The sequence below is a fragment of the Choloepus didactylus genome, chromosome 2, assembly GCF_015220235.1.
Source record: "Choloepus didactylus isolate mChoDid1 chromosome 2, mChoDid1.pri, whole genome shotgun sequence".
NCBI lineage: Eukaryota > Metazoa > Chordata > Mammalia > Pilosa > Megalonychidae > Choloepus > Choloepus didactylus.
Window position 1 is genome coordinate 115,652,288 of NC_051308.1, and position 25,843 is coordinate 115,678,130.

Genomic DNA, 25,843 nt, shown 5'->3' on the forward strand with positions numbered 1-25,843 from the left:
AAAGCATTATTGATAACAACTGAAAACAATGTAGATATGGTTATACATGTATATGAAAAGCACTCAAAAGGATCCAGAAAGATATCGGCAAACAGATAACAGTGCTAACCCCTGGATCAAGTACTGGGACAGGTGGTGGTCTGTGGGATTTGGGGTATTCACTATGTATTTGAATTTTTATAATAAACTATTTATGAGTTATTTGTACAATTTAAAAAATGAGGTGTGGTCAATGAATTAAGCAAAAATGATTATTCTTGAGTAGAGCTCTCCAACAGAATTTGCTGCAATGGTGGTAATGCTGTTATTTCTCTACTGTCTAATCCCTTAATGTGTGGCTACCAAGCAAATGAAATGTAGCTAGTTCAACCAAGAAAATGAATTTTAAATTTCATTTAATTAAAAAAATTGATATAATGAATGTACCATGAAATTCACCCTTTAAAAATGTACAATTTGGTGGGTTTTAGCATATTTCAAAGGTTGTGCAACCATCACCACTAATTTCAGAATATTTTCATCATCCAAAGAGAAACCTTGTACCCATTAGCAGTCACTCCCTATCCCACCCTTCCCCAACCCCTGACAATGACTAATCTACCTTTTGTTGCTATGGAATTTCCTATCCTGGACATTTCATATAAATGAAATACAATTATGTGGTCTTTGCAGCTGGTTTCTATCACTTAAGGTTTTCAACGTTAGTCCAAGTTGAAGCATATATCAGTACTTCATTGCTTTTTATTGCTGAATAATATTCTATTGTATAGATAAACCATGTTTTGTTTATGCATTCATCAGTTTCTGGATATTTTAGGTTGTTTCTACTTTTTGGCAATTACGAATAATGCTGACATGAACATACAAGTACAAGTTTTTGTATGGACACACATTTTCATTTTTCTTGGGTATATGACTAGGAGTGGAATTGCTGGGTCATATAGTTAACCCCACTTATTCTTCTGAGGAACTGACAGACTGTTTTCCAAAGTGGCTGTACCATTTTACATTCCTATCAACAGAAAGGGTTCCAATTTCTCCACATCCTTATCAGCACTTGTTATTATCTTTTTTATTATCCCCATCCTAATAGATATGAGGTGGTTTTGATTTACATTTCCCTAATGACATAGTGAGATGAAAAGCTTATTGGCCATTTTTATATATCTTCTATGGAGAAATGTCTGTTCAAGTCCTTTACCCATTTTTTAAAACTAGGTTGTCTTCTTATTGTTGAGTTGTTTGAGTACTTACCTTAAGATTTAATTTCTTTTAAATTTAAATAGCTCCATGTGGCTAATGGCTGCCATATTGGGCAGTGCAGTTTTAGAGATTTAGAATGGAAGGCAGTGTAAATGTCCCAAGATAACAAATGGTTAAATAAGCTATAACATGTTCAAATTATGTTCATAAAGAATATTTAATAACATGAGGCAATGCTAATGATATATTAAATTTTAAAAGTAAGGATACAAAATAATATTTGATATAAATCCAAATAAATTATTTGGAGAGAACACACAGACATAAATGCACGTATGCACATTCCTCAAAAAGCGAATTTCACTATGGTATATGATCAAATTTCTATTATCTTAAAACTCCAGCAGCATCACAATTTGAAAAGGCTTCAAAACACGTGTCCTCTATTTCATGAGGGTCCTTATAGGGTTTTTAATTTTCAAACAATATATTCAATGTGGAAAAAAATTCAAACACTATAAAGAACTCACAGTGAACAACAAGTCTCCCTCTCACCCTGCTTCTAGTTACTCTCTTCAGAAACAACCACTACTATCAGTTTCTTCTGTGTCCAAATAGTCTACAAACATAAGTAAATGTACAAATGAATTCTCTCCCACTTCCACACTTTTACTCATAATAAGATAAAGTTTTCCATACTGCTTTTTACCCCACACATTTAAAGTATCTAAGAAAGTGTTCATGATCAGTACTTTTAAATCTGTCCTATTTTCTTCAATGGCTGTATAATAATCCCCTGGATGGTGGTACCATATATGTTTTATGTAGTCCTTTATTGATAAGCACCTGGGCTACTTTCAGTTGTATAGTATAACAAACAATGCTTCAATGAACATTTTAAGTATGACATGGGTCTATGTGGAATCATCACGAAATGAGGTTTATGAGTAGAAGACAATTTGGTTCAGGTATTAATTGAGGTTAAGTCACTAAGCTAAGAAGTGGGAATAAAAACAGGCAGTGCTCTAGCTAAGCCAACTTGGCAGGTGAACTCACTGCCTTCCCCTCTACATGGGACCTGACTCCCAGAGGTGTAAATCTCCCTGGCAATGCAGGATATGACTCCTGGGGATGAATCTGGACTTGGCATCGTGGGATTGAGAACATCTTCTTGACCAAAAGGGGGATGAGAAATGAAACGAAATAAAGTTTCACTGGCTGAGAGATTTCAAATGGAGTCGAGAGATCACTCTGTTGGACATTCTTATGCACTATATAGATAACTCTTTTTAGGTTTTAATGTATTGAAATAGTTAGAAGTAAACACCTGAAACTATCAAACTTCAACCCAGTAGTCTGGACTCTTGAAGATAATTGTATAACAATGTAGCTTACAATGGGTGATAGCGTGATTGTGAGTACCTTGTGGATCGCACTCCCTTTATCCAGTGTATGGATGGATGAGTAGAAAAATGGGGACAAAAACTAAATGATGGTACTATGAACAGTTGATTGTATACCATGGATGACTGTATGGTATGTGAATGTATCTCAACAAAACTGAATTTTTTTAAAAAAAGTGGCAGTGTAAGGTAGTACAGGAAACTAATTAGTTAGTTCAAATTGATCAAGATATGATCTGTGTGAAAAGACCTGAAAAAATGGCAAGCTCTGCTAAATATATAAGCAAACCATATGTTAGGTCACAAAGCAAGTGTTGATAAATTTTAAAAGACTGAAATGATACAAAATATCTTCTCTAACCACAAAAGATTGAAGTTAGAAATCAAAAATAGGAAGAAAACTAGAAAATTCAAAGTAAGTGAAAATTAAACAATGTACCTTTAAACAACCAATGGATCAAAGAAGAAATAAAGGAAATTAGAAAATGCCTAATAAAAAACACAATATACCAAACCTTACGGAATGCACAAAAGGCAGTGCTTAAAGGGAAATATATAGCTGTAAATACCTACAATAGGAAAAAAGAAAGATTGCAAATCAATAACTTCACAACTCGAGGAACCAGAAAAAGAAGTGCAAATTAAGCCCAAAGTCAGCAGAAGAAAGGAAATAATAAAGGTTGGAGCAGGGATAAATGAAGTAAAGAAAAGAAAAGAAAGAGAATCAATGAAACCAAAAGTTTGTTCTTTGAAAAGATCAGTAAAACTGACAAACCTTTAACTAGACTAACAAGAAAAAAAAAAAGAGAGGGGACACAAACACCTAAAATCAGAAATGAAAGTGGGGACATTACTTATTATTTATAGAAATAAAAAAGACTAGAGAAGAATATTATGAACAACTGTATGCCAACAAATTAGATTATCTAAATGAGATGGTCAATTCCTAGAAACACAAATTACCTAAATTGACTGGAGAAGAAATACAAAATCTTAACAGACCAATAACAAGGAAAGAAAATCAATCAGTAATCAAAAACCTCCCAACAAAAAAAAAGAATTAAAAAGAAAAACAAAAAAACTTGGTGGCTTAAAACAAAAACAAACAAAAAAACAAAAACAAAAAACCTCCCAATAAAGAAAAGTCTAGGACCAGATGGCAGATTGCTTCACAGTGGATTCTACCAAATACTCAAAGAATTAACACCAAACCTGCTCATACTCTTCCAAAAAATCTGAAGAGGTAGGAGCACTTCCTAACTCATTCTATGAGGCCAGCATTATCCTGATATCGAACCCAGATAAAGACACCACAAGAAAAGAAAGTTATGATTACAGATGCAAAGATCCTCAACAAAATACTGGCAAACTGAATCCAACAGCACATTAAAAGGATTATACACCATGACCAAGTGGGATTTTTCCTAGGAATACAAGGGTGGTTAAACAAAAGAAAATCAATCAATATAATATACCACATTAACAGAATGAAAGAAGAAAACCACATGATCACCTCAATTGATGCAGAAAAGACACCTGACAAATCCAGCACCCTTCCTTGATAAAAACTCAGAAAACTAGTAATAGGAAGGAACATCCTCAACACAATTAAGGGCATATACGAAAAACCCACAGATAACATCATAATCAATGGTGAAAGACTGAATACTTTCCCCCTAAGGTCAACTAAAAGGGTGACTGTTTTCACCACTGCTATTCAACATTGTACTGAAAGTTTTAGCCAGAGTAACTACGCAAGAGAAAGAAAAGGCATTCAAACTGGAAAGGAAGAGGTAAAATTATTTCTATTTGCAGACGATACGATCATATATTACAAAAATCCCAAAGAATCCATAAGAAAGTTACCAGAGCTAATAAAGAAATTTAGCGACGGTGTAAGACACAAGATGAACACACAAAAATCAGCTGTGTTTCTATGCACCAGCAATGAACAATTTGTAAAGGAAATCAAGAAAATAATTCCATTTACAACAGCATCTAAAATAATAAAATATCCAGGAATAAATTTAACCAAGGAGGGTAAAGACTTGCATACTGAAATCTGTAAAACATTGCTGAAAGAAATTTAAAAATATCTAAATAAATGGAAAGACATCCTGTGTTCATGGATTAGAAAACTTAATATTGTTATTAACTACCACCCAAAGTGATCTACAGACTCAACGCAATCTCAATCAAAATTCTAATGGCGTTTCTTGTGGAAACAGAAAAACCCATACTAAAATTCACATGGAATTTCAAGGGACCCCCAAATGCCAAAGCAATCTTGAAAATAAAACAAAGTTGGAAGAGTGGCACCAGGACCACTCAATGAGGAAAGGACAGTCTTTTCAATAAACGGTGCTGGGAAAACTGGATCTCCACATGAAAAAGAATGAAGTTGGACCCTTACCTTAACACTATATACAAACTTAACTAAAAATGAATAAAAGATCTACATTTAAGAGCTAAAACTATAAAACTGTTAGAAGAAAACATAGGAGAAAATCTTCATGACCTTGGATTTGTCAATGGTTTAATATAAATGACACTAAAAACACAGACAAAAGAAAAAAAAAATAGATAAATTGGACATCAGCAAAATTAAAAACTACTGTCCATCAAAGAACACTATCAGGTGAGTGAAAAGACAATCCGAAAAATGTGATAAAATATTTGCAAATCATGTATCTGATAAGGGACTGATATCCAGAATATGTAAGAATTCCTACAACTCAACAGCAACAAAAAACAAACCCAATTTTTAAAAATTAGGCAAAGGACACAAACAGCCGTTTCTCAAAATATATATATATATATATATATATATACACAAATGGCCAATAAGCAGATGAAGAGACATAGGGAAGTGCAAATCAAAATCACAACGAGAAAGAAAGAGAAACTAAAGAGACAATGACAATTAAATACAATACATGATACTGAACAGGAACTAAGAATGGAGGAGAAAAGTCTCAAAAGGACACTACAGGGGCCTAAGAAAAACCTGGAATATAAAATGTAAGCTTTATAACAATGTTCAATTTCCCAACTTTGATAAGTGTACTTAAGGTGATTATGTAAGTGAATATCCTTCTTCATAGGAAATGCACATGAAGTATTATGCGTTCAAGGAGTATGATGTGTGCAACCTGTTCTCAAATGTTCAGAAAACAGATAGGTAGATGGCAGATATATAGAATGATATGACAAAGGTAGCAAAATGTTAAAACTGGTGGATCTGGGCATCTGGGGGGGGGTAGGGGTATATTAGAATTCTCTATATGGGGTTTGGATTATTGCTCATTTGTCCTCTAAGTTTGAAATTATTTCAAAATAAAAAGTTAAAAATACCACGATGGTGATGAATGAACAACTTTGTGATTATATCGAGAGCCACTGATTGTACAATTTGGATGGACTGTATGGTGTGAGAATAAAACTGGTTTTTAAAAAAACAAAACAAGATACCACCTTATAATCACAAGAAAGACTATTATAAAAGAAAAATAGAAAATAAGTGCTGGCGGGGATTTGGAGAAATTGGAACTTTCATGCATTGCTAGTGAGAATGTAAAATGGTAAAGCCACTGTAGAAAACAGTGCAGTGATTCCTCAAAAAGTTAAACATAGTCTACATATGACCCAACAATTCTGCTTCTAGGTATAGACCCAAAATATTGAAAATAGGGACATGTACACAGAGGTTCAGAGCAGCATATTCACAATAGCCAAAGGGGGTGGGGTGGGGGGAGAAAAATTATGTGGCCATAAACAGATGAATGGATAAACAAAATGTGGCATATACATACAATGGAATATCATTCAGCCATAAAATGAAATGAAGTTCTGATACATGCTACAATATGGATGAACACTGAAAACATATTAAGTGAAATAAGCCAGACAAAAAAGGACAATTCCATCTATATGATTCTACTTATATGAGGTATCTAGAATAGGTAAATTCATAGACAAAGTAGATCAGAAGTTACTAGGGGAAGGGACTAGGGGAAGGGAAGAATGAGGAGTTACAGCTTAATCCCCCATACAGAGTTTCTGTTTGGGGTGATGAAAAAGTTCTGGGAAACAGACAGTGGTGATAGTTACACAATACTGTAAACATACTTAATGCCACTGAACTGTACACTTAAAATGGTTAAAACTGTAAATTTCATGTTACGTGAACTATTGGCAAAAATGAAAAAGTCAGTCGATACCAAACAGGCACTATCGTCCAATGTATTGGTACCACCACCTTGGAAATCTGTTGGCTGTTATCCAGTAAGGTTGAAATCCCCATATCCCAGGAAATAATGACTCTACTCTTAAAGTATACATCCTAAAAAGACTCTTGCACATGTATATCAGGAGACATGTATAAGAGAATTAGGAGAGCATTATTCATAATTGCAAAAAAAATGAAAACAAATCAAATGCCCACCATCAGGAGAATAGATAAATTGTGGCATATTAATACAGTGGAATACCATACTGCAGTAAGTGACTACATGTTGCTGAAGAAAAGAAGCAAATCGCTGAAGAACGCAAACACGGTATATATGATTCCATTTATACAGCTGAAAGTAGTTGGTCCAGTTTCAATTTATTATGTCCCCCCAAATGCCATTATCTTTGACATAATCTTGTGTGGGCAGACCTATCAGTGTTAATTAGATTGTAATTCTTTGAATGTTTCCGTGGAGATGTGCCCCACCCAACTGTGTGTGATGACGCTGATTGGATAATTTCCATGGAGGTGTTGGCCTGCGCATTCACGATGGGTCTGAATTAAATTACTGGAGCACTATATAAGATCAGATAGAAGGAGCAAGCTAGTACAGCAAAGAGGGACACTCTGAAGAATGCACAGAAGCTGAGAGAGTAGCTGTAGACGAGAGAGAGTTTGAAGATGGCCGTTGAAAGCAGACTCTTGCTCCAGAGAAGCTAGGAGAGGACAAATGCCCCCAGAGCAACTAAGAGTGACATTTTCGAGGAATTGCAGCCTAGAAAGAAATGTCCAGGGAGAAAGCCATTTTGAAACCAGAACTTTGGAGCAGACGCCAGCCACATGCTTTCCCAGCTAACAGAGGTTTTCCGGACACCATCAACCATCCTCCAGTGAAGGTACCCGATCGATGATGACTTACCTTGGACACTTTATGGCCTTAAGACTGTAACTTTGTAACCAAATAAACCCCCTTTTTAAAAGCCAATCTATTTCTGGTGTTTTGCATTCTGGCAGCATTAGCAAACGAGAACAGCAGGCAATGTGAGAAAGGTCGATGATTCCTGTATGCAGAAAGCAAGTATAAAACTGGACAAAATTCTCAAAACAATCATTTCAAAGCACTGGAAAGTGAACAAAGGCAACACAAATTGAGGTATGTTTTGTGCTAGTTTGTATGTATTATGTCCCCCAAAACGCCATTATCTTTGATGCCATCTTGTGTGGGCAGGAAATGTATTGGTGTTGATTGGGTTGGAGATTTTTGACTGGATGTTTCTGTGGAGATGTGATCACTCAACTGGGCGGGATCTTTCACTGGATAATTTCCATGGAGGTGTGGTGCGGGTGTCTGAGCTTGTACCTCAACTTACCAGGCCTGGGCCAGGGGACCTGATATCACCCCCTGGGGAGGGTAGTAGGTACGGGCGTGAGTGCCCTCTGCAGCCCCCCCGAGCCTGGGGAGCGAGGTCAAGGCAGCTCCCTTTTCCTCACCCAAAATGCCACTGGCAGGGGAGGCTTGCCGGAAGAAACCGCCTTTCTCCCAACTGCCCTTTCCCCACTTCCTTATCTTACCCACTCACTCCCTGGTGCCAAGGCCACTCCTGCCACCGCCAGCGCGCATGCCCGTGGCCAGAACTACCCCCGCCCCGCTGCAACGGTTCCGGCGTTCTCTCAGAACCAATCCTAGCCCCTATCCCTTCAGTATTGCCATTTAAGGCTGCTTCACCTCCTTTCCAGCCCTGCCCTTCTTACCAGCCTATATAACCTGTAATCACCCCTGAATAAATCTCTTTGGCGCATACTCCTACTGGATGAAGAGTGTCTTGTCCCTATCGCCGCCCTCCATACCTTGCACGCCTCCCGCCGAGGACCCTGGCCACGTCCTCCGCCTCGCCCTCGCCTCCGGGAAAGAGCCCCCGCCGCCGGTACCCCTTGAGCAGCCCCGAGAGCTGAGGGCTCGGCTACCGGCCGCCTCTCCCCCTAGAAGTAGCAACCGCGACCGCAACTGGTGCCCCGTGTGAGGAGACGTCTCCACACAACAGTTCAGCAGGTCGATCGCTCGCCCGGACGCCTCTCCAGCTTCCCGTTTCCTCGCCTGCAAGGTAGGGCCGCCTCTCCTTCGCCGCTTCTGGAGCCGTGGGAGGTTCCCTGCTCCGAAGCCGCTCATCCTTTCCCCCACGCTCTCTTCATCCAGTAGGAACTCCTCCCTTCCCCCACGCTCTCTGCGTCCTTTTGTATGCGCACTTCTATGACCCCTGTTCCTCCTAACACTCTCCCTCTTCCCCTCCATTACTTTGCTGTAGTTCTTTGTATTTTTATTTCCTCATTTGGTGCCGTGTGCCTCTTTGCAACCGCCCCCCCTGACTGCTCCCGTTGCCAAAGGGCACTGCTTTCTGCTCTCGCCGTCTCCTTCGGCCTCAAGGCCACAGTTTATCTCATTCTCTCTGCTCGGTAAACAACTCCTCCTCCTCCTCCCTGCCAGCCGGCCGGCCCGGCTCGGGAGCAATCCCCCCTCCTCCCCCCTCAGCTATGGGTAATCGTATATCTACATGTCAGGCACCTCAAGTTCGTGCTCTGGCGGGTCTCCTAGACACACATCGCTGTAAAGTGTCTGTCCGGCAGCTGCAGGTGTACTGGGACCTCCTGCTGCCTTTTAACCCATGGCTCACCACTTGCCATCTTTGGGACCCTGTTACTTATAATCGTCTTATTGATCGGGTCACTAATGCCATGGAACATGAGAGCAAGCGCTTCCCTCCCGGCTTGCTCCCCACCTTGATAACCATCCGCTCCTGCCTTCAAGGCTCCCTCCCCCCTGATCGAGGCCCCGTTAAATCCGGCGATGACATCAGCCCTAAGCTGGGCCGGAAACCACATACGCTTTACCCTGCCCTTTCACAGGGCGGAGTTAGTCCACCATCTTGTGTCTTAGCCACGCCCACCGCGCCGCCATCTTGCGACGCTTGGGGCCTCCCACTCCCGCCTCCCCCTTCGGCGAGCTCCCCCTCGGAGCCGCTACCGGCAGTTACCGCCGCTCCTTCCACCCCACCGGCTAACAACCCCTGGCTGCCTTCTACACCTCAAGGCAACCCTTGGGGCAACGCTCCCCCTACCCTCACTCCCGCGCCAAGCCTTCTGCAAGCGCGTCCTCCTTTCTCTCGTGCTTTTCGCTGCTTTCCTCTTAACCTTGCCCCCACCCCACAGAAACCGTATGACTGGTATCCCATTGACTCAGATACTATCAAGCAGCTTCGCAGGGCCGTCAAGGAGGACGGGTTAGGTAGCCCATACGCTTCCCAAATACTGCAGGATCTCGGCATGGACTATTGCATCCCCCAAGACTGGGCCTCGCTTGCCCGTTCCATTCTTAACCCCGGTCAGTTTGTTGACTGGCGTGCTCACTTCCAGGCAGAAGCTGCTCAGCAAAGTGAGCAAGACGCAGCCCTTGGAGTCTATCATCCCCCTGATGCCTATTTGGGCACTGGAGCATTTCTAAATGCGTCTGCTTATATTAATGTCCCTGCCACCTTCTGGACTATCCTCAGAGGCATCGCCTTACGCACGTTTGCCAATTGCTCTGCCTGTCGGCCTAATAAATTCACCAAGCTCTTCCAGGAGCCGAGTAAGCCTTTCGCCACCTTTGTCTCCAGAGTCGAGGAAACCTGCGCTCAAAAGGTAAGTGATCCCCAGGCCCAATATTATATATGCCCATCCTCAAATCCTAGAAAAATCGTACTGTAATTCCCCCAACAAGTACTACTGTGCATACTGGGGGTGTAAAACACTAACCACTAATTGGAAGCCTCCTGTTCCTGATCATTACCTTACCCTAAAGTGGGCCCCTACAAGGTGCAAACTCCCTACTGTTAACTGGCTCGGCCAAGAAAGTAAGGGATCCTGCACACATCTTAATCTTACAGTGCAGCTCCCCACTAATCCCTCCTGGTTACTCGGTCAAACTTGAGGCTTCAAAATCTATGAAAAAGGAACCGACCGAGGATCACTTATTCTAATAAAAAAAGAGGCTACAAGCCAATCATGCCAAAATACTGCATTAAAAAAAGCCCTTTAACATTAGTCCCAACAAAGTCATTAACCCCCTTTTTCCACAGCCCTCCAGCCGCACTTCAAGTACAAGCAGCGCATCCGGAGGCCGCACCTCAGCTGCAAATAACGTATCGCCAACCCCACCACCCCAGCTTCCTCTGCCCCCCTCTCGTTATTCTTCTCCCCTCCTCAGCCTCATCCAAGCCGCCTTTGCCTCAGTAAACTCCTCCAACCCCAATTTTACCTCATCCTGCTGGCTCTGCCTCTCCACCTCTTCCTCTCTATACGAGCCCGTTGCCTCCAACCTCTCCTTTTCAGAAAGTACAGAAAACAGCCCCTTGGAATGCAATTGGAATACCTCTGCCGTCCCCCTAACCTTTCATTCAGTCTCCTATACGGGAAAGTGCGTCCGCCCTCGCTCCAGTAACTCTCCCGACCTCACTGCCTGTGCCAGCTATTCATCTCCCAGCAGCTCTGCCAAATTTCTCATTCCTCATAACTCCTCCCAATGGCTCTGCTCCTCTACAGGACTTACCCCCTGTCTCAGCACGAATGTCATCAATGAATATAAAGAAACTTGCCTCCTAATTGTCCTTATCCCTAGGGTCTTATACCACAGCGAAGAAGACTTCTTCCTCCGTCTGGAAAAAACTGCGGCTCCTGCCCCACTGCAAAAGCGAGAGCCCATCACCGTCCTTACAATTGCCTCCCTCCTAGGTCTTGCCGGCGCTGGTACCGGAATCGCTGCACTAGCCAGTCAAGACTCCGCCCTAACGCACCTCAGGGCAGCTGTTGACGAAGACATTCATCACTTACAAAACGCTATTCACCATCTAAAAAATTCTGTCAATTCCCTCTCTGAAGTAGTGCTCCAAAACCGCCGAGGTCTCGACCTTCTCCTCCTCAAAGAAGGAGGCCTCTGCGCCGCCCTAGGAGAAGAGTGCTGTGTTTATGCCAATTCCACAGGTCTCGTCGAGGACAGCCTGAAAAGAGTCCGAGAGGGACTGGAAAAGCGTAAAAGAGATCGTGAAGCCACCAGTTATTGGTCCAGTTTTTTCACTCCCATCCTCCCATACATCCTTCCTTTTCTTGGCCCCTTATTAATAATTATTCTAGCTCTCATCTTAGGACCCTGCCTCATCCGCAAAATTGTCCAGCTTGTAAGAAAACAAACGGATGCCATTTTTTCCTCGTTCGTGCAAATCCAGTATCAGCGACTCGCCACCTCTGACGCCCCCCACTCCAAAATGACAGCCAACCCTCCGCGACCTCAACGCCACCGGTCAACTCGCCGACCGCGAGGCCCTTCTCAATCACCTGAACATCGTTCTCACCTCGAGTTCCAGCTTCTCTGAACCCCTGAACTTTAAACCCCTCACCTTCGCCCAGCCCGCTGCAGCGAAGCCATTGTCAAACGCCCGGGCACCACACCAACACTGAGTTCCAGCCTCGCTGAGCCACCGTCAACCCCTTTTTCCCTTCCCTGACCTCCCCCTTCCCGCACCCTTAGTGGGCCTCTCCGGTAAAGCCTCTTCCTCTAATTAGAAAAGAAAGGGGAATTGCGGGTGTCTGAGCTTGTACCTCAACTTACCAGGCCTGGGCCAGGGGACCTGATATCACCCCCTGGGGAGGGTAGTAGGTACGGGCGTGAGTGCCCTCTGCAGCCCCCCCGAGCCTGGGGAGCGAGGTCAAGGCAGCTCCCTTTTCCTCACCCAAAATGCCACTGGCAGGGGAGGCTTGCCGGAAGAAACCGCCTTTCTCCCAACTGCCCTTTCCCCACTTCCTTATCTTACCCACTCACTCCCTGGTGCCAAGGCCACTCCTGCCACCGCCAGCGCGCATGCCCGTGGCCAGAACTACCCCCGCCCCGCTGCAACGGTTCCGGCGTTCTCTCAGAACCAATCCTAGCCCCTATCCCTTCAGTATTGCCATTTAAGGCTGCTTCACCTCCTTTCCAGCCCTGCCCTTCTTACCAGCCTATATAACCTGTAATCACCCCTGAATAAATCTCTTTGGCGCATACTCCTACTGGATGAAGAGTGTCTTGTCCCTATCGCCGCCCTCCATACCTTGCACGCCTCCCGCCGAGGACCCTGGCCACGTCCTCCGCCTCGCCCTCGCCTCCGGGAAAGAGCCCCCGCCGCCGGTACCCCTTGAGCAGCCCCGAGAGCTGAGGGCTCGGCTACCGGCCGCCTCTCCCCCTAGAAGTAGCAACCGCGACCGCAGTGTGGCCCCACCCACTCAGCATCAGCCTTCATTAGTTTACTGGAGCATTATATAAGCTCAGACAGAAGGAGCAAGCTTGCCACAGCCAAAAGGGACACTTTGAAGAAGACACAGGAGCTGAAAGAAGAGCTGCAGATGAGAGACAGGTTGAAGGTGGCTGCTGAAAGCAGACCTTTGCTCCAGAGAAGCTAAGAGAGGAAAAACGCCCCAAGAGCAACTAAGAGTGACATTTTTGAGCAACTGCAGCCTAGAGAGGAATGTCCTGGGAGAAAGCCATTTTGAAACCAGAACACTGGAGCAGACGCCAGCCATGTGTCTTCCCAGCTAACAGAGGTTTTCTGGACACCACTGGCCATCCTTCAGTGAAGGTACCCAATTGTTGATGACTTGCCTTGGAAACTTTATGGCCTTAAGGCTGAGATACATTCTTGGCTGACTATTAAACATATGCAGAGAATACCCAAAAGAGCCTGGTAAAAAATCAAAGTCAAGGGAGACTTGAGAACTAGATGCAACTCTGAATGTGTTCCCTATACCTTTGTAAAACTCATTAGATCACCACTAAACTACAAAGAAAAAGGGGTGATCCTTGGGAGCCCAGCTAAAAAATAAAAAGTTACAAAAACTGAGCAGAGTCATCAACTCCTGCACATTACAGGGAGAAAGAGTCAGCAGTTTAAGTCCGGGAAAATTACTAAAAAAGCAAAAGCAAAAAAAAAAAAAAAAAAAACCAACCAAACAAAAAAACCCAGCAACTCTCAGAAAAACAAATTAAAATTTAGAGTTGCCACATCATCTGAAATGTCCAGTTTTCAACAACAACAAAATGATGAGAAATGCAAAGAAACAGGAAAGTGTGACCTATCCGCAGGAAAAAATGCTGTCAATAGAAAGGACTCTCAGTGGACCCAGATGTTAGATTTACAGATATAGACAAAGAACTAAGGGAAATTATCTTCAAAGATTTAAAGGAAAATATACTAAAAATCAGTCAACAACAGGGACGTTCAAAAGAGAAAATGAAACTGGAAAAAAGAATCAAATGGAAATTCTAGAGTCGAAAGCACAAAAACTGAAATGAAACACTTGCTATAGGGGTTTAATAGCAGATTTAAAATGGCAGAAGAATCAGTAAACTAGAATATAGACATTTGTATTACAGAAATTATCCAATGCAAACTACAAAGAGAGGACTGAAGAAAAACAAAGCCTCAGAGACTTCTGGGTTAATGCCAAGCACTCCACCATATACGTAATGGGAGTCTCAAGAAGGAAGGAGAAAGAGAAAGGGACAGAAAAAGTATATGAAAAAATAACGGGTGGGCTAGCTGGATAACACGGAGCCGAGCAAGACAGCAGCTCCCAAGAATGCTCCGAGAGATGCTTTGGTGATGGCACAGATCCTGAAGGATATGGGAATTACAGAGTACGAACCAAGGGTTAGAAATCAAATGTTAGAATTTGCTTTCCAATATGTGTATAGATTCTGGATGATGCAAAAATTTATTCAAGCCATGCCAAGAAACCTAATATTGATGCAGATGATGTAAGACTGGCAATCCAGTGTCATGCTGACCAATCTTTTACCTCCCCTCACCACAAGAGATTTTTTACTGGATATTGCAAGGCAGAAAAATCAAACACCTTTACCACTGATTAAGTCATACGCAGGACCTAGACTGCCACCTGACAGATACTGTTTAACAGTTCCAAACTATAGGCTGAAGTCCTGGATTAAAAAGGGACCTAACCAAGGAAGACTAGTTCCATGGCTAAGTGTTGATGCTGTTAGTAGCAGACCTACTACTCCTACTATAGCGGCCCCACAAACAGTACTTGTCTGAAATAAAGTTGCAACTTCAGTGTCAGTAACAAGCCAAAGATTTACGTTGCATATTCCACCTTCTCAGACCACACCTGCCAAACCAGTTTCAGCGACAACTGCAATTCAAAATGTTCTAATTAATCCTTCAATGATTGGGTCCAAAAACATTCTTATTACCACCAACACGGTTTCACAGAATGCTGCCAATGAATTAAAACCATGGAAGAGAAAACACGAAGAATATGATAATGATACTATGTAAGGAATGTAGCCTAGCCTAGATGCATGTATAATTGCTATTGAACCCAGTAGACTGAACTAAAACATTCTAGATATTCTCAAATTGTATCTCAGAAAACTTTAAATGTAGCTGCAATATTTTTCACTTTAGCTAAAACTGTTAGATTTCATTAGCAAGAGTAGAAATGTTTTCTCATTAGGCTTTAAGTAAAAAAAGTTAACTTAACTGTTTCTTAAGACTTTCATTAATGCCAAGTCCTACTATGTCAAATCCTAGATTTGGAAGCAGTGTTCTGCCATGTAGCACTGATAGCAATTAAGTTTTGATGTCTACAGTAGAGTCAGTAATTAATCTTTAACATCATAATTTCTAATCTATATTTAAATACTACTTTCTTTGTAAGATAGTCACCTTTATTGTCACTAAATTCTTTGACCACATCCCTCAATTTAGAAAACATTTCTGAGAGAGAATGATTTAGAGGAATTCTAAATCCATTTTGTGTGTGTGTGTGTGTATTTGGTTTTTCCTATCTTCCCATCTCCTCTCAGCACCCTTTCTAGATTTCATTTATTTTCTGTACCCCCTATAGGCTTAAGTTTCTCCCCATTCCTCTTAAATTAAAAAAGCTGAAACCAGAATGTTTTAAGTATCATTCCGTAGTTTTAAAACATGTTCTACATACCTGACATTGTTTCACTTTAAAGCGAAGGTTATATTTGCTGTTTTTCTCGGTTTTTCCCTTGCCTTTTGTACTGTGCTTTTGACAAGTAATCAGTTACATTCAGTTTCAGTCCTTTATTCTGAGTTGACAACTCCACCCATTCCAGAGTTCCAAACTTAAAATAGAAGATCCAATAGCTTATTAAAATCTGCCTTGATAAGTATATTTACACTGGACCAAGGTAAAATCACTATAGAACAACTGTTTCCTTCCTTTCTAGCACATGCAATGTGCTTTGATCACTACAGCATGACCCTTCCTATTGGTATAATTCAGATCCTTTTTCTGGCTTGTTGCTGAGGATGTCACATACAAGATGGGATCAAACCTCAAAGTATATTCTAATGGTTCTCCTTCCTTGATAAGGCAAATGAATTTGTATGCTGTGAGTTGCATTTATGTACACTCTGCATAGGTTTCCCAGTATAGCTATGCTGCTAAGCACCTTTCCCTATTTTCTATTTATTTACATCTAAAAATTTTATTGGGAAAGATTGCAAAACTTTGACAAATATAACCAGACTGTCTGTATTTCTTGAGTTTAAGTAAGTTTGACATAATAATACTTGTGCAGAATTTTCTAAAACAAATTCTTCATATCACAATATATAATTTATAGCCAAGGATCCATCTTAGGATAGTGCTTGGTAAGTCTGAAAGAAGTCATTCCATAACAGGGTAGAAATGTCCATCACAGTTGGAGCAGTTTCACATATTAAGGAAAGGAGACACAAAACTTACTAAAAACAGATCTGATAAATACCATAGGAAAGAAATGTTGATTATAAAGCACAGGATACCATAACTTGAATGTTCTCAGGGAGGCAGCATGTCAGATGGCCTAGGTTCTAATCCTGGCTCCATCATTTACCCAACCGTGTGACCTCATTTCACCTATGAGCCTTGTTCTCCTCTCCAGTAATAGGAAAATAACACTACTGTGCCTACCTCACAGAGATGTTGTAACAGTAATTGGTAGATGTGAAAGTTCTTTCAAAATTGTAAAATGCTATACAACTATAAGGATTTATTTTAATGTATTTGTTCCAAGGTTATTAATAAAAAGCTGAGCATTAAAAATAGTAATAAGGGGTGAAACACTTCCAAATTTGATGAAAAACTTAAATCTACAGCGCTAAGAAGCTCAACGAATCTCAAGTAGAGAGACTGAACACCTTAGCCATGTCCTAGTCAAACTACTGGAAGTGAAACACAAAAAAAATCTTAAAATCAGTAAGAGAAAAAAGAAAAATGACTCATACACAAGTTACAAAAATATAATTCAAGCTGACACATCAGAAATAATGGAGGCCAGAAGGCCCTGGAATGGCATATTCAGAATGCTGGAAGAAAACTCTGTCCATCAATAATTCTATATCCCAGATAAACAAAGACTGAGAGAATCTACTGCTAGCAAACCTACACTACAAGAAATATTAAAGGAGAAAAATGACATTAGATGGTAACTCGGATACCCAGGAAGGAATGAAGAGCAATGGAAATGGTAAATATCTGGGTAAATATAGAGTTTTTCTCTTTTCTTCCTTTAACTTATTTAAATATAAGACTACATAAAACTAAAATAATTAAATACTAAATTGCTGACTTTCAAATATATGTAGATGTGATATATTTGATAATAGCGGCACACAGGAGGAGTGGAAATGGAGCTCTATTGGTGCAAAGTTGCTATATTTTACTAGAATTGGGCCAGTATTAACTTGTGATAGATAATGATTAGGTGAGATGCAACCATCATGAGAAAAAAATCAGAGGAGTTGGGATTGTGTACTGAAACATTTGTTTGACACAAAAGAAGGCAATAAAGAGGGAAGAGAGTAATATAAAAGACGAGATGAAGAAAAAAAACAAAATGGCAGATGTAAATCTCCCCATGTCAATAATTACATTAACTGTGAATGGACTCAACACTACAATTAAAAGGCAGAGATTGTGAAAATAGATTTTAAAAAGACAATATTGAACTATGTATTGTCTACAAGAGATACACTCTAAATTCAAAAATAAAAACAGATTGAAAAAATAAAAAAGTAAAAAATAAAAAATAAACAGATTGAAGGTAAAAGGATGGAAAAAAGATATTCCATGCAAATGATAACCATAATAGAGCTAGGAAGGCTACATTAATATGACACAAAATCGACTTTAAGACAAGGACTATTACTAGAGACAAATGGAATATTTTATAATTATAAAACAGCCAAAATATCATGAAGATATAATAATTACAGATGCACACATAACTAAAATTAGAGATCCCAAATATAGGAAACAAAAAGTGATAGAATTGAAAGGAGAAACAGATAATTCAATAATTTAAATTGGAGATTTCAAAACTCCTTTCAAAGTAATTTTCAGAACCAGAAAGAAAATCTTTAAGAATATGGAAGACTTAACAACACTATCAATCTATCAACCAACTTAACCTGACATTTATAGACTATTCCACCCAACAGCAGCAGAATATAAATTCTTTTCAAGCACTTATGAACATTGTCCAGCACAGCCCATTTTCTAGGCTGTAAAACAAATCTAAATAAATTTAAAAGGATTAAACTCAAACACAGCATGTTCTCCAAAGATAAACAAATTGAATTAGAAATTACCAATGGAAAGAAATGTTGGAAATCACCAAATATGGAAATTAAATGACATAAAGAACCCATGGGTCAAATAAAAATTGCAAGGGAAACTAAAAATTATGCTGAATTGAATGGAAATGAAAGCACAACATAGAAATTTATAAGAAGCAGCAAAGCAACGCTTAGAGGGAAATTTATAGCTTCAAATGCTTACATTAGAAAGAAAAAAAAGTCTAAAATCAATACTCTAAGCTTCCACTTTAAGAAGCCAGAAAAAGAAAAGCAATTTGAACTCAAAGTAAAAGCAAGGAAATAATAAAGATCAGAGTGGAATCAATGAAATTGTAAACAGAAAAGGTGTAAAGAGAAATCAATGATGCAGAGGATTGTGGGAAAGATGGTGGAGTAGAGAACCCCAAAACACAGTCGTTTCACCAAAACAACTATTAATCAGGGAGGAACTGTCTGAAACAAATATTTTGAAACTCTCGAGCCAGAAGAACACTGTACAGCATCCAGGAAAGAGTGGGAAGAAGAGGCTGATAAATTACAGTAAAAACAATAAATTGTTCTCTCAACGCAGCAGCTACTGGTGCCAACTCCCACTCTTGTGGCAGGCCACTGTGGGGCCAGTTCCTTGGCTAGCTTGTTGGTAACAGAAAGATTAACTTGGGAAAGTCTTCTCTGGGGTGACCCCCCTCCCAGAATTTGCCTGTACCTTGAGACACATTCTTCTCAAGTGTACATGGATCATTCTCTAGGATAAACCATATGTTGGGTCACAAAACAAGACTCAGTAAATTAAAAAAAAAAAAAAAAAAAAGAAATTGAACTCATCCAATGTATATTCTCTGACCACAATGGAATGAATCTAGAAATCAATAATAGAGGGAGAAATGGAAAATTCACAAATATGTGACATTAAATAACATACTCTTATACAACCAAAGGGTTAAAGAGGAAATCAGAAGTGAAATTATGAAATGTCTTGAGGGAATGAAAATGAAAACACAACATACCAAAACTTATGGGATGCAGGAAAAGCAGTGCTGAGGGGGAAATTTATAGTTCTAAATGTTTGCATTAAAAAAGAAGAAAGACTTCAAATCAGAGACCTAACCTCAAAACCAGAAGAACTAGAAAAAGAAGAGCTGACTAAACCAAAGCAAGCAGAATGAAGGAAATAGCTAAGATTAGAGGGAAGATAAATGAAACAGAAAACAAAACAAAACAAAACAAAATAAAACAACCAAGAGAGAATCAACAAAACCAAAAGTTGGTTCTTTGAGAAGATCAATAAAATTGACAAACCTTTAGCTAGACTGACAAACAATAAAAGAGAGAGGATACAAATAATAAAACTCAGAAATGAAAGGGAGGACATAACTACCAACTCCACTGAAATAAAAAGGACTATGAGAAGATACTATGAACAACTGTAGGCCAGTAAATTAGATAAGCTAGATGAAATGGGCAAATTCTTAGAAACACACAAACTACCTACATTGACTCAAAAAGAAATAGAAGATCTCAAAAAAAACAAAACAAAACAAAACAAAACCAAAAACAAGTAAAACAACTGGATCAGTAATCAAAAACCTCAAGGAAACCAACAAAGAAAAGCCAAAGACTGGATGGATTCACAGGGGAATTTAACAAACATTCCACAAAGACTTAACTCCAATTCTGCTCAAATTCTTCCAAAAAATTGAAGAGGCAGGAACACTCCCTAATTCATTCTGCAAGGCCAACATCATCCTCATACCACAAGAAAAGAAAACTACAGACTATTCTCTCTTATGAATATAGACGCAAAAATCCTCAACAAAATACTAGCAAACTGAATCCAATAGCATACTAAAAGAATTATATGGAAGGGTGAGCAGAGCAGCAGGTGCCAAGTGTCCCTGCTCTCCTTCTGCCCAGGTGGTGTGGTGCAGGTTAGGCTGGCATGTGGCGGAGACTCTGGCAAAGGAAGTACCTGCCTTCCTGCTTGTCACTCTCCTGGTCCAGGGCGCACTGTGCACCTTGTAATGGGAGGGCCGCGCTCCACTCCTCATGGCAAGGTATTTACTGGATTCCTACTTGGCTAGCCGTCTCATGTGCATAGAGGGTGGAATTGGCCCTACTGCAGATGCAGCTGCCTCCCCCTTGTTCGACATTCATATGGTCAGTAGGAAACTAAGTTCTCCAGAGGAGTTCAGGTTCAGAGCTTCAGTTACACACTTGCAAAATGAAGAATTGTGTCAAAAGTGAGACATTTCCAAAGAAACAGAGTTACAAGGACAGATGTTCATAAGACTCAAGAGTTTTGTCCCTGGACTTCCCCTGCAGGGTTAGGCTGTGAACCCTGAGTCCTTACTGGCTTCTACATGGCCCATCCTCCTTCCTGGGAGCAGAGCAAGGTGGAAAAGTCTCTGGGCAAGAAAAAGAAGACACAGACTCCAAAGGAAGAAGCAGATGTACAGACAGCCACTCTCTAAGTAGAGAAGCGTTGGGGAAAAAAAAAGCCAAACAAAAGGTCCACTTTGGTCAAAAAGCATACTACAGGGTCAGACCTGAGCCCGGGATATGAGAAGCATCTATTTGAAGCCCTTGATGCTTTGTTCAAATCATCAAAGAAGGGGTTCCCATGTTCTTTCCTTTTCAGAGAAAGAAACCTTACAAATTCAACGAATGTGGATTAATCTTGAAGCACAAGACAGATCATATTCATTATCAGCGAGTTTGCACCACAGAGAAGCCCTTTAAGTGTGCTCAGTGCAGGAAAATGTTCAAACACATCTCTGACATCACCACACTGGAGAAAAGTCCTTTACCTGTGGCAAATGGAAGAAAGCCTTCAACTGAAATACAAATCTCCTAAAAATCAGAAAACTCACACCAGAGAGAAGCCATATACAAATGTAAAGAGTGTGGGAAAACCTTTGCCTACAGTTCATGCCTCATTCAACATAAGAAATGCCACCCACAGAAGAAGCACTGACCATGAGAAAGCTATCAGTCAAGATTCAAGCATTAATGAACACCAGAAAGTTTGTGTCCATGAGAAGTTTTCACAGGAAAGCCTTCACCTGTGGCCCATTCCTCACTTAGGATCTCCTGAGCAATGTCAGGGTGTCCATGTGCCTTTGTCAGTCACTGGAATCCAAGAGAGTCAATCCTGTTTAACTATGTGACAGGTATGGCAAAAGGTCTTTCTGATCTACAAAATCTTTGGATCAAGACCCTGTGGCAGGGTGGGCCACTTTTTCAAGTTGCTTCGATGTTGCTTGTCGCTCAGCACCAGTGGTGAATGAGGGTATAAATCACTGTTGCTTGACAAGGTCTCAGCTGCCCCGAGAAAGCCTTCATAGGAGAGGCATGTGGTGGTGGCAAGCAGCCAGTGCCACTCATGGCCACCTCTTCTTGTGTGTGTCCACCAGGCTTTGGCCCTGTCACCTGCACCTTTCTAGGATTTCAGTTGGCAGACTCTAGGCCCACTGATGTCCTGAGCCCACTCTCATGTAGCCTGGCAGGAGGCCAGAGGTCTCAAACTGGATAATGTGTTTCTTGGGGGGCTCCTGGGTTCTAGGTGCCCCCAATGGACTGCATCAGAACCCTCTTGTCCTGTGATCCAGACCCTGAGCTCAATTCCTGAACCCTGAAAACAGGATGACACCATGGGCCAACCCAGACAGACGGTCTGATTTAATGGGATGGACTACTCAGGATGTAGGCTCCCTGTGGCTTTGAAAGCTCCACTGTGGGAAAGCCCTGCCCAAATGGTAGGGTCCCTGGAGGAGCTGATGGCAGCCTCCGTTCAGCCTGCTTTCACACAGCCCTTCAGATACAGCAATGGTCCATTCAGGTTTGTTCCACTCACCCCAGAAAGCTGTTTCCAGCTCCTCTGTCCTAGTCCCCCAGTCCCATCCTTCCTCACTGTCATGTCCGCATGGCAATGCCTACGCTTTCCATCCAAGTATGGGCGGATAGGACTCTGTGCTTTCCAAGGGAGTACCATTTGTCCCAGAATTTCCATACAGCATGAGAAGTGTTGATTAGTAAGTAATGTGACTTTTGATTAGGAAGATGGTGAGACCTACGTTTTTGTTTAGAGAAAAAAAGACTGACATCACTGGGTGTTTGGGGATTTGGTTCTATAAGTCCGGAAGTAGGGCAGAAGATGGGCTTCCCATTAAGGTGTCACTGAAACCACTGGGGAGGTGAGGTCCCCAAACAACTGAGTGCAGAATTGCACTTCCAGGGGAAATAGTTTTCGTGGATTAAAAATTTTACTGTTGGGTTCTTTTTAAAAACTATAAAATTATAACTCTTCAACAACACAAAAAAGAATTGTACACCATGATCAAGTAGGATTTATCTCTAGTATGCAAGGTTGGATCAACATAAGAAAATCCATTAATGAAATATACCACATTAAAGAAAAAAAACCACAAGATCATCTCAATTGATGGAGAAAAGGAGTTTGATAAAATCCAGCACCCCTTCATGATAAAAACACTTAGAACACTAGGAATAGAAGGAAACTTCCTCAACATGATAGAGGGCATATATAAAAAGCCCACAGCTAAAATTCTAATTAATGGTGAAAGACTGAAAGCTTTCCCTCTAAGATTAAGAACTAGACAAGGATGCCCACTATCACCACTGTTATTCAACATTGTACAGAAGTTCCTGCAAGTACAATTAGATAAGAAAAAGAAAGAAAAGACATCCAAGTTGGAAAGCAAGAAATACACTTCCCCTGTTTGCAGATGATATGATCCCATATACCGAAAGTCCTGAAAAATCAACAAAGCTCCTAGAGCTAATAAATAAATTAAGCAAAGTGGCGGGTTACAAGATAAACATACAAAAATCAGTAGTGTTTATATACACAAGCAATGAACAATCAGAAGAAGAAATCAAGAAAAAAAATTCCACTCACAATAGCAACCAAAAGAATCAAATATCTAGCAATAAATCTAACCAAGGACTTGTACACAGAAAACCATAAAACACTACTAAAAGAAACCAAAGAAGTCCTAAATAAATGGAAGGATATTCCGTGTTCATGGATTGGAAGACTAAATATCGTTAACATGTCAGCCCTACTCAAAACAATTTATAGATTCGAAGCAACCCGAATCAAAATTTCAACAACCTTCTTTGCAGAAATGGAAAAGCCAGTCATCAAATTTACATGGAAGGATAAGGGACTCCAAATAGCTAACGCCATCTTGAAAATGAATGTAGTTAGAAGACTCACACTTTCCAATCTTAAAACTTATTACAAAGCCACAGTAACATGGTACTGGCACAAGGTACTGGCATGGTCCTGGCACAAGGACATAAATACAGACCAATGGAATCAAATTGAGCACTCAGAAATCAATCCTCAAGCTTATAGCTGACAAGGTGGCAAAAACCACTTAACTGGGAAAGAACTCTCTTCAACAAATGGTTCTAGGAAAACTCAATCTCCATTTATAAAAAGAAAAAAAGAGGACTCCTACCTCACACCATATACAAAAAGCAATCTAAACATAAGAGCTAGAGCTGTAAAACTCCCAGAAGAAAACACTGGGAAGCATCTTTAGGACCTTGTGTTAGGCAATGGTTTCTTAGGCTTTTCACCCAAAGCACAAACAAAAGGAAAAACAGATAAATGGGTCCCCATCAAAATTAAGAACTTTTGTGCCTCAAATGACTTTATCATAAAAGTAAAATGACAACCTATCAATGGGAAACCACATATCCAATAAAGGTTTAATATCCAGAATATATAAAGAAATCCTTCAATCCAACAACTAAAAGACAAACAACCCAATTTAAAAATAGGAAAAATAACAAGCGTTGGACAGAATGTGGAGAAACAGGAACATACATTCGCTGTTGATGGCAACATAAAATGGTGCAGCTGCTGTAGAATACAGTTTGGTGGTTCCTCAGAAAGCTAAGTATAGAACTACAATCCCACTACTAGGTACATACTTGAAAGAACTGAAAGCAGGGAATTGAACAGGTATTTATACAACGATGTTTAGAGCAGTATTATTCACAACTGTCAAAAAATGGAAGCTACCCAAGTGTCCACCAATTGAAGAATGGATAAACAAAATGTGGTATACAACATACAATGGAATATTCACCTATAAAAAGAATGAAGCCCTGATATATGCAACAACATGTATAAACCTTGAAGACATCATGTTGTGTGAAATATGCCAGACAAAAAAGGTCAAATATTGTATAATCTCACTGATTTGAAACAATTAGAACAAGCAAACTCGTAGACTCAGAATCCAGAATATAGGTTCCCTGGGGACAGGATAGGGAATGGGAAGTTAAGGGTTAAAATATACAGCATTTTTATTTGGAATTTTTGGTAACAGCTGGCAGTGTTGATAGCACAACACTGTGAACAGTAATTAACAGCACTGAGATATATACATACACATCTCTGAATATGATTAAAAGAGAAATGTTAGATTGCATAAATGGTAACAGAATAGAAATTAAAAAAAAAACAACACAAAAAAACCCATGGAACTACACTACACAAACAGTGAACTCTAAGTTACATCATGGACTTTAATTGGTACAATTATAACAACGTGTCCTCAATTGTAACAAATGGCACCAATGCAAGGTATTGGTGGTGCGGTGGTGTGTGGGTACTTTGTATTCTATGTACGATTGTTCTGTAAACTCACAACTTATCTGATAAAGGAAAGAAAAAATAAATCAACAATGCCATAAGCTAGTCCTTTAGAAAAAAGCAAAAAAAAAAAAAAAAAAAAAAAAAGAGAAGGGGAGAAGAAACAGATTATCAAAATCATGAATGGAAGAAGGAACATCACTACAGAACCCACAGAAATTAAAAGAATCATAAGACAATACTATGAACAACTTTATCTTAATAAATTATAGAACGTAAACGAAATTCCTAGAAAAACACAAAATTACCAAAACCAACCCAAGATGGAATAGAAAAATCTAAAAATACATATATGAAGTAAAAAAAAATGAATTAGTAATTAAAAACTTTCTCACAATAAATTCAATATGATATACTGGACTGGATCCTGGAACAGAAAAAGGACAGAAATTGAATGAGGTCCAGTATATTAGATCAAAATAATATATCATGTTTGCCTCTTTGTTTTGACATATGTACCTCAGTAAGATAGATATTAACATTTGGGGAAACTAGATGAAGGGTATACAGAAACTGTCTGTATTATCTTTCCAACTTTTCTGTAAATTTAAAATAAATTTAGAATAAAATGAAAATTTTGTTTACAAGTCTTCCATGAAGAAAAGTCAAGGGCAAGATGGCTTCACTGGTGAATTTA

At 40.1% G+C, this 25,843-nt stretch overlaps 1 protein-coding gene and 1 pseudogene across 4 annotated transcripts in view; one reads left to right on the plus strand and one right to left on the minus strand.

The window, feature by feature from the left end:
• Positions 1-25,843, minus strand: part of SETDB1 (SET domain bifurcated histone lysine methyltransferase 1) — a 51,478-nt gene that overhangs the window by 20,063 nt on the left and 5,572 nt on the right. The gene's annotated exons all lie outside the window — the stretch shown is intronic.
• Positions 290-15,197, plus strand: LOC119528142 (annotated as a pseudogene).